Source organism: Micromys minutus, assembly GCF_963924665.1.
Source record: "Micromys minutus genome assembly, chromosome: 1".
NCBI lineage: Eukaryota > Metazoa > Chordata > Mammalia > Rodentia > Muridae > Micromys > Micromys minutus.
Genome location: NC_137969.1, coordinates 162,322,977 through 162,331,075, shown reverse-complemented (window position 1 = coordinate 162,331,075; position 8,099 = coordinate 162,322,977). Strand labels below are relative to the sequence as shown.

The following is an 8,099-nucleotide window of genomic DNA, read 5'->3' as shown; positions in this document are numbered from 1 at the left end:
TCTTTAGCCCCCTACTGTAAGCTTCAAGGCTTGACCCCTGGTAGCAGCCATTTCTGGGTGGAGCCTCCTTCCTTTTCATTGTCTGTCATGGGCCACACTGTGTACTCTGGCCAAGCCAGCTCTGCTAACAGATGTTTCAACCTGACCACCCTGGTATGAAGGGCCTCTTCATGGTCCCATCCTCAGATGCTGTGAGGATGCTCTTGTGGCACAATAGGGACTGAACTGAAGCAATAACATATGAAACCTGTTTGCAGAGGAAGACTAGAGACCCTCCCTTCAGATAAGGGAGCACAAGTCAGCACTGAGCAGATGGAAGAGGCAGAAACTAGAAAGGTTGTGTGAAAGTCTACACACTGCACGAAACGTTTTAGGGTTTGTTTCTTAACCCCACTTCATTCATGAATCTAATTGTCTTAGTAAACGGTTTCTACTTCCGTTTCTAGCCACCTTGTCCCTGTGTAGTCTTTGTTCTGGGACACAAGAGCCTAGAATTAGCCGTCTTTTGAACTGAGATCTCTGGCTCAGCTCTCCTAAGCATGCTTTTCCTGACCCTCTGGGCTTTCTCACTGTCTCTCTGACCTTCATAGCTAAACTAAAAGGTAAGCCTTTTTCTCTGTCTTCTCTCCCCCTGGTGGCTGATGGGGCTTTCAGTTTGTCAGGTCTGTTTTTTTCTTTCCCCTCAAACTCTAATAAAAAGGTTCTTTATGTTTCCTTTTAAGCCCCTTTAAAAATGATCTTATTTTATTACTGAAAATAAGTCCCCCCCCCAAAAAAAAGAACTCAGTTTTCCCTAGTTGTGGGACTGTGAAAGGTAGTTTAGTCCCTCATTGAGCTAAGGCTAGAAGCACCGTAGACCCCGAGGGGACTGTAGGAGCTTTGCCTGCTCCAGGGCACCAGGCTCCGTCACTAGCTACAGCCCCCCTTAGCTTTGTGGCCATCAGTCACATAAGAGCAACACCCTAAGCCCCTCTACATGTAGATGAGGAAAAGGACCTGTGGTCAAGACAGATCTCCATGTTAATGAGGTACATAAAGACCTGGGGGCCTCAGCCAATAAGCTTTCCTTCCCAGACACTCCCTCATGCAAAAAGTATTTAGTCTCCGGCCCACCTTGAGAAGTGAGGTATGGTTTTACACATCCACTTTCCGCCATGACAATAAATAAATGCCTTAAAACCATGGACTGCCTCTTTTCATCAGGATGCACTGTGGGAGCCACAGTGAAGGCCTTTGCCTACAGAGCCACAGTCTCATCTCCCACAGAAGGCCTCTCTGTCCTCTCAGTCACAACTGCCACCAAACTCAAACCTGCCGCCACTGCTGTGGGACCAGCCAGAACCCACCCACCCCCTTTTCCCCTAGCCCCAGGCTAGATCCAGCCCATGGGTCCCCACTCCATTCTTATTCTCTGAGGCTTCTAGTGGTGCCTGGTATCCAAGAGCCTGAGAACTAAATGACCCTGAGATCCCTGGACAGGCTCTGGTTGTCCCAATCCTTAGATTGTGCTTTCCTACCTGGAGAAGTGTCCTGGGGCTTCACTAGAGCCCACACCTGTCCCAGCAATGGCCTGGGGTAAACTTCCCACTTCCTGCCTTGCTGAGCTGCCGGGCCCTGTGGCAGAGCAGATACAAGACTCACAACCCTACACGTAGTAACTCACAGAAGGATTCCCTAGACCAGCAGTTCTCAACCTGGTCAAGACCCCTTGGCAGGGGGTCACATCAGATATCCTGCATATCAGATATTTATATTACAATTCACAATCGTAGAAACATTACAGCTATGAAGTAGCAACAAACTAATTTTATGGTTGCAGGTCAGCACGCTCCAAGGAGCTGGATTAAAGCGTCACAGCATTAGGAAAGTTGGGAACCTCTGGGTTGGATGGGTGATTCAACTCCACACATCCCATCAAAGCTTTCTTGTCCAAGTAAGGTGTTTCCTGCTCGGTCCTGTCTGCTGTGTTGAGTACAAGGTAAGGCCTTCATCGGTATTCGTATGACTGGTGCTCAAGCCAGTGAATGATTGACAAGTGTTCCTGCCTCTCCATCTCCATGCCAGCTCTGATCTAACTCAGACACCATCTTCTACCATCTGCCTTCTGCTTCTGCTCGTCACAGAAGCGTTTATTGAAAGGGTCTTTGTTCTTCCTCCTGGGGCTCACTTCCTCATAACATATCATTTCCCAGGCAGAAAGGCCCTCATTACTGTTAGGTCACAGACTTCTAGCTGCCTTCTCTCCCAGAAAGCAGGTCATACTCCTGTGCTGCTCTCCCTCCGGGACAGACTGTTGAGAAAACGTTCTAGGCAGCTAGCTTTCCCCCTCCCAGAGCAAGCTCAGGCCCCCTCATGTCTAGACCAAGGACTACCTTGAATTACAACTTGATTTTTATCAGTGCCTTCCTGACTCCTAATGTGTGGGCCAGACCAGCCTAGGCTAGACTAGAGCACATAGCATGGAACTTACCCATTCCCCCTGAAAAGTTATGAGAATCATCGTTGCTCCCTAGACCTGAGGGCTCTGACTCTCCCTTCAGAATCCCATCATACTATGTATGGTGGCCAGTTCTCCTAACACTCACTCTGCAGCTTTAAAATGCAATCATGGCTGGATCATGCCTGTCCAAGGTCATGAGGATTGATCTCTTTCCAAATAAAGTTTATTCTTGGGGGCAGTCATTTTGTGTCACCTCCTTTCTTTAGACCTTCTTTCCCTTCCCCATTTTTTCTAACAGTTACATTTTCTGTCATTATTATAACTCAGGAACAACTAATTCCTGAGTTATAGAGGCACCATAAACCAGATTTATGATGTCTCTGCATTTGCAGAAGCTAGGTCAGGATGACATTTTTTTAAAATGGGTGTATGTGTCTATAAGTGAGTACATGTCCTGTATGCATAAATGCCTGTGTGAGGCTAGACCTCTCACTGACCTAGACTAGCTGGCTACCAAGCCCAGGGATTCTGTCACTGCCTCCCCAGCCTAGGAAAGGGGAGTACTGCAATTCCTGAGAGCACTGAGGGATCCAGCCCAGGCTCAAAAAAGGGGATATGTAAATCAGAGAGAGGGTTAACTAGGAAGCAATGAAAGGCAGTGTCTCGGGCTGGAGAGATGGCTCAGTGGTTAGGAGCACTGACTGCTCTCCCAGAGGTCCTGAGTTCAATTCCCAGCAACCATATGGTGGCTCACAACCATCTGTAATGAGAACTGATGCCCTCTTCTGGTGTGTCTGAAGACAGCTACAGGAGGGCAGCCATAGGGGGAAATGTGATAGTCTTGACCAATCAGGGCACCCATGGTAACTGTGCCAACCTCCTAATTCTTCTTTTCAAACCAAGCATTTAAATATGAGAACCTCTGGGGTCCATTCTCATTCAAAGCACCACACTCCCCCAAGTTGCCTGTGGTCATGATTTTTATCACAGCAACTGAAATCAAACCAGGTCACACTTTCTTTAATTGACCTAAGGAACTTAGTCTCCTACAGAATTAGCTTTATTGTATACTGGTCTGTCACTCCTTCAGCACTGGATGAGACAGGTGGGCCTGGAACACATTGGCTCACACAGACTTCTCCCTTTTTTTCTTTCTTGTACTTGTTTATAGTAGTGTGTATTATATGCAGGTGTGTGTGCATGTTAGTGTGTGGGTGCATACAATGTGTACATATGGGTGCATATACATGTGGAGGCCCAAGGTGCACATTAGGTATTGTCCTCGGGCATTCATGTGCCTTGTATTTTGAGACAGGATTTCTCCCTGAGATCCGGGACTCACTCAGTCAGCTAAGATGACTGGGTAGTGAGCTCCAGGGATCCTCTTGGCTCTACATCTCCAACATTGGAAATTCAGGTATATTGGCATACCTGGTTTTCTAATGGGTGTTGAAGATTGAACTTAGGTCCTTACATTTGCACAGAAAGCACTCTACCAACTGAACCATCTACCCAACCCCCAGAGCCGATCGTTTTGTATTCCTCCTAAGTTTCCTAATAAAAGATGAATATTGGTTGGACACTGTAGCACACACCTTTAAGGTCAGCTCTCCTGAGGCAGGAACAGGGGAATCACTATGAGTCTGAGGCGATTCTGATCCTGTGTAGTGGTCTGAATAAGAATGGCGGTCATATGCCACCATACATTTGAATGCTTCGGCACTAGGGAGGGGAGCGGCACTATATGAGAAGGTGTTTCGCTGGGAGTTGGCTTTGAGGTTCAAAAGCCCAGGTCAGACCCAGTGTCTTCCACCCCACACCCTGTGTGGATCTCTCTCAGCCTGCGCATCAGGATGTAGCTCAGGTACTTCTCCAGCACGTGAGTGTTTCCATACCCCCACCAGGCTCCCGCCATGATGATAATGAACTAAACCCTGAAACTGTAAGCCAGCCCCCAATTAAGTTCTTTCTTTTGAAAGAATTGTGTTGGCCATGGTGTCTCTTCATAGCAACAGAACAATGGCTGAGATACCTTGTCTCAAAAACTACTTTTCCAACTTAGTCTTTTTTTCTTTTTAAATCAGCAGTGTTCTGTTGACCTGAGATACCACCTAGAAAAAAAAATATTAAAGAATGAGAGGATAGAAATTAGACAAACAGTAAACAGTGGATGTTGACTTCAAGAAAACTTTTGCTTGATCAATACGTTTATTGTCTTGATCAAAAAAATCTTCATAGAAAACTGTTTTAGCTTTCAGCAGCCGGTTCCTCAGCTCTGAGGAAGCTTGCCCTCTTTTGAGCAACCTGGTCTTTCTTCTGGGCAAGAGACATTTTGGGACGATTCCACCTCTTCTTCTTCACCTCTCTCTTGGGCTTCTTCTCATAGATAGCAGCATGAGTTTCTTATACAGCTCCTCCATCATGTCTGGAGTTACGTTGTCCTTGATGTACTAAGAGAACTGTTTCTTATACGCATCCTCACCTTCCTCCATTAGGTAGCACATGTAGTCTGCCACTTTCTGACCCATGATGTGCTCCCGATGTACCAGAGTCATAACCAGGGAATTGTTTGGTACTATGAGGGATAGACAAGCCTCCATCCACAGCTCCCTTCAGTGCCCCAAAAACTCTATTGCTGATTGTAGCTAGGGCAAGACCTGCATCCAAATAACAGGTAAGGGCACCAGGTCGTCAATGCTTTCCACATGTCGTTCATCTCCAGTCAGCTCCACTTGGCCTTCACAGAGCTTGTCTACAACAAACCTGTTCAGAAGCCTGCGGGCCAACAGCAGGCCAGTGCCATAGACTGCGGCATAGTCTGTCAGGCTGACTTTCACACTGAACTTTGGAAGTTCATGTGCATGTGCTGCGCAGATGATCACACCCCCTTCTATGCGGGCGTATGCGATCTGGCAGATGGGACCTCCGTTAGTTACACGAGCTGTCATCCTGTCTTTGGGTGTGTTGTACTTATTCTTGTCCTGGACCACCAATCTTTTTCGTTCATAGTGGTCAGTCTTATCCTTTCGCCGCCTTCTAAATCTCACTTGGTATCTTTTAAAGTAGGCCTTGTTCTTGACAACTTTCACGAACCCCATCCTGCAGAACAGAGACACGCAACCGCAGCTCCACGCAGACCTGAAGAGTCGGCCGCGCTGGGGGGAAGAAGGGAAAAAATACATTTAAAAAAAAAAATAGAACATTCCCAGGGATTAAGAGGATCACAGCTAGGGGCAAAACGTTAAATCAACTTTCATAAAACCCATTTAAGCAATTTTGGGAATATACGTAGCAAAAGCAAGATAATTATGAGAGCCTTTGACATCAATCTGTTATGTATGACAAACAGAAAGCAATGCTGAAAACTTGCTTGGCAAAGGTGAATTTAATACATGCCAGTATTGGCAGACAGGTTTCCATTGGCTTCTGTACTTCTGCATGCCTTGTGAGCACAGAATTTGCTATGGACTAACTGTTCTAGGAAGCTTATGCACTGAAGAGCTTTAGACTATAAAATCAGCAGCAACCTGGCTAGTCAAACTATTCCTAGTGCATGTGGGATCCTCTGAAATCTTGACATCTCTTCATTCATTGCTTCCCCCTAGAGCTTGAAAAGCCTAATGTCTCTTAGATTAGTTCTCTCCTTCCTTAGCTTGGTGATGCTGTCACCAAAATTACTTGAAAACGGCTTAAAGGGAGGAATTCTTAATTTAGGTTCACACTTCTTCAGGTACCATCATGGTGGGGAGGGTACGGCTGAAAAGAACAGCTGTCATCATAGAATCCGGGAGGCAAATCAGGGGGGACCATGGAAGATGCACAGGTAACATACAGTCCTAGCAACTGCACTGATGAGCCATTTCATCCAGCTACACCCCACCTCCTAGCCTTTGACACTTTCTGATAATGCCATCATATTATGAATACATCAAGAGATCAATCCTGCCAGGACTTGGCACCTCATGATCTGTTTCTGAAAACAGCATCACAGACACACCCCAAAGATCCACACTTTATAATCTCCTTGTCATAGCTTAATCTGATAAAGTTGATGCTCAAGATTAACTGTCATTCTGTATCTATTTTTAATGAAACTGAGTTTTTCCTTTCTTTTCCCCCACCATTCAAATATTCATAGAGAGAAAGAATTCAGGTTTGTTGGGTCCCAGTCTGTATTCAGTCTTGGCGTCAACTTGGTTCGACTAACAGAGTCTAGGGATGGTGAAATATGACTATGTGTCTACAGGGGTGTCCCAAAAAAGACTAGTGACTGAGCAATGACCACGCTGGGACAGACCCGTGTGTGGATTTAGACAGACTCTTTCAACAGGACAACATCCTGGGTGAAATCAGAGGGAGGCATGCACTGGGTGAAGTGAACCCATCTGAGTGAAGGTGTTTCTTGAAGCTGTCATTGTCTTCCAACATCAGACTCCAGCTTCTCTTGTCTTCTGATATTAACATGATACAAGAAGCTCTCAGGGGACTTCTAAGTCCTTAGATACGAATTGCTGAGAAGTGTAGCCTCTTGGGTTGGCTGGCTACCTCTCTAGCACATCAGCAGCCATTGTTGGATTCTCCTGGGCAATCTAATAAATTACCTTTGATGCTGTATCCCCATTACCCATTCTATTGGTTCTGATCCTCCAGGGAACTGTCTAATACATAGTTTTACTGCTAAAGGCACAGTCCTGGGAAACTGGAGTTGGATCTCCTGGGAAACGACCAACGGTGAATCTACAAGAGACTTGAGGTGTTCCCTCTTTGTTACTACAACTCCATCAAAGAAGGCTGTCTGGATCAGGCTTTGAGTATAAGGGGGAAGATCTGTTGCCTGTTTTCTAGACAATGAGCACAGACCTCTCATAATTGATTTGACATGTCAACTTGACCACAGGAGACCTAGATGGCTGGTGCACAAGTATTTCTGAATAGAACTAAAAGTTTTTCCAGAAGACATTCGTAAAGAAATTGGTGGACTGGGTCCAGCATGTCCCTCACTACAATAGGTGGGCATCAACCGCTCACAGGACTGCTCTGATAACAGAATGCCACAGACTAGTCCATTATAAAGGAAAAGTAGCTTAGGGTGAGTAGCTTCAGCTCATGTGCCAGCCTCAGGTAAGGGGCTTACTATTGCTTTGAAACATGCTAGAAGAGCAAGTAGCTAGACAATGTACCTAGCTGGGTTCCTCTTCCCAAGTTTCCCCTGGGTATGTGCTCTTCACCATTAGAGATACTCTGCATTATTTTGCATGATAGTGTTCAGTTCCTCTGGCAAATGAAACTGACATCAGCTGCTGAACACTCCCCAGCAGCAAGCCTTAGAACCTGGGTAACCTCCCCGGCCTCTGACTTAGTGTTTCTCACACATTACCCTGCAGAGGTAATAAGCAAGTGAAGAAAGCAAGTTCTCCAACCACCAGCCCGCTAAAACAGTGGTTCTCAACCGTCCTAATGTTATGGTCTTTTAATATATAGCTCCTTGTGTTGTGGTGACCCCCCCCCCCAGCCATAAAACTGGTTTTGTTGCTTCTTTAAAACTGCAGTTTTACTACTGCTATGCATCGGAATGTAAACCTCTGTGTTCTTCTGATGGTCTGTGAAAAAAGATCATTCTACTTACCCCTCCCCCTCAAGAGGGGTTGTGGCCCACAGG

At 46.0% G+C, this 8,099-nt stretch overlaps 1 pseudogene across 1 annotated transcript; it reads right to left on the bottom strand.

The window, feature by feature from the left end:
• Positions 1-4,687: 4,687 nt before the first annotated feature.
• LOC308419842 (large ribosomal subunit protein uL18-like) lies at positions 4,688-5,538 on the bottom strand (annotated as a pseudogene). The gene has a single exon. The product of its transcript is annotated as a large ribosomal subunit protein uL18-like (transcript).
• Between the last annotated feature and the right edge of the window lie 2,561 nt (positions 5,539-8,099).